The sequence below is a fragment of the Otolemur garnettii genome, unplaced genomic scaffold (genome assembly GCF_000181295.1).
Source record: "Otolemur garnettii isolate 467f Iridium unplaced genomic scaffold, OtoGar3 scaffold00063, whole genome shotgun sequence".
Taxonomy (NCBI): Eukaryota; Metazoa; Chordata; class Mammalia; order Primates; family Galagidae; genus Otolemur; species Otolemur garnettii.
Genome location: NW_003852458.1, coordinates 10360113 through 10362198, shown reverse-complemented (window position 1 = coordinate 10362198; position 2086 = coordinate 10360113).

Here is a 2086-nt window from a genome sequence, read left to right as displayed (position 1 = left end):
ACTTGCAAACAAGGGGACCAGAAGAACCCAATATGGTGCATTCCACAAGGGGCAGAGAGTGTGGTCTTAAGGGTTGGGTTCCTGCTGAATTCTAAATAAACTCTAAGGGAAGAAAGATTAGAAGTGAGAACTAATAAGGGATTGGGTATTGTCAGGAGATGAGGGTGGTTTGGCAACTGGATATAACTTGTACTTTGGAAGAAACATTTCCCATTAACTTTGCAACTGGCTTCAACCTGATTGTAAGCTGTTCTTGTTTTGTTTCCCAATTTGAGCTGTGTCTGGTGGCTTATATCTGTAATCCCAGCACTTTAAGAGGGAGGTAGGAGGCCAGTCTCAGTGGCTCATGCCTGTAATCCTAACCCTTTGGGAGGCCAAGGTAGGTGGATAACCTGAGCTTAAGGGTTTGAGACCAGCCTGAGCAAAAAGCGAGACCCTGTCTGTACTAGAAATAGAAAAACTGACTCGAGGATCGTTTGAGCCCAAGAGTTTGAGGTTATTATCAGTTACGAAGCCCCAGCACTCTACGCAGAGCAACAGCTTGAGACTCTGTCTCAAAAAAAAAAAAAAGGGGGAGGCAGGAGAACCACTTGAGGCCAGGCGTTTAAGATCCAACTAGGCAAAATAGCAAAACCCTGTTTCTACAAAATGTTTTTTTTTAAGTAGCCAGATGTAGTGGTTCCCACCTGTAGTCCTAGATTCTTGAGAGACTGAGGCAGGTGGATCACTTGTGCCCAGGATTCAAGACAGCAGTGAGCTATAATCAACCGCTACACTTCCAGCCTCAGTAACGAGAGTGAGACCTTAAAAAAAAAAAAAAGCCCTCATTTCTCTCCAACCACAGTTCTATGCCTGCTTCATAGACTTCTCAAGTGTGTCCCATTTTCTTCCATTTCCTTATCTCTTATCTGCTTTTCAAACTGAAGCTTCTTACCTCACTCTGGTCCTCAATAGTCACCAATGACCTCCATGTCACTAAATCCAGTAAACACTTTATTCTTAGTTTGTCCTCTGGCAATATGTGACATTATCAGGTGATGTCAAAGTTGAAAATCTCTAGGCATCTAGGACGCAATCACTTGCTTTCTATCTTCATGCTATTCTTCCTCAATGCTTTTGTGGACTTCTCTTGCTTTATCGGGTAGTCTGTACACATTGGTGTTCTTATACTATCTCCCTTGGCTTCAGTTAGCAGCTGTCAGCCAGTGACTTCTAAACTTGTTTCTGTCTCCTAATACCAGACCTTTACTAACTTGCCAATTCATGTTATCCCTAAATTTGCTCTTGCTCATTTATGGTGCTGTCTCCCATCCTTTTGCACCAACTAAACCCCCTGGCACTGTTTTTCACTCCCACATCTCCCTCAATATCCTGGTTCAATCATCACCAAGAACAGAATCAATTTTCTAAATGTTTCCTTTTTGTCATTGTTGAGACAAAGTCTCACTATGTTGCCCTGGGTAGAGTGGTGTGGTGTCGCAGCTCACAGTAACCTCTTGCCTCAGTCTCCCAAGTAGCTAGGACTACAGGTGCCTGCCACAATGTCAGCTTTTTTTTGTTGTTGTTATTGCAGTTGTTGTTTAGCTGGTCCAGGCCAGATACGAACACACCAGCCTTGGTGCATGTGGCCAGAACCGTAACCACCGTGCCAAGCCTAATCTAAATATTTCTTGGAGCTATGTTCTCCATCCTTACTGCCCAGGTCCTGATTCTGAGCTGCCATTATCTCTTTTGTTGAATTTTCAAAAGCCGCCTACTGAGCTCTCCACATCAGCTCTTACATCCTACAGTACATTCTCCACTCAGCAGTTCCAGGAATCTTTCTGAAGTACAAATAATATCACAAAACTCTTCTGCAGTAGACAGAATTCCTGTATAGGAGTTTCTCAGATGTTGGAGGGCAAAAGATGGAAATAGAACCTAAGTTAGCACCATATAATACAAACCAATGTCACAGATCAATGAAAACATGGTTGTCTTAAGGTTGCCTTTACTTACACTTGATGTAATATTGAGATCAATTTGCCCAATTTATTTAGAACTTGGGTCTTGCTCTGTTGCCTGGGCTAAAGTGCAGTGGCATCAT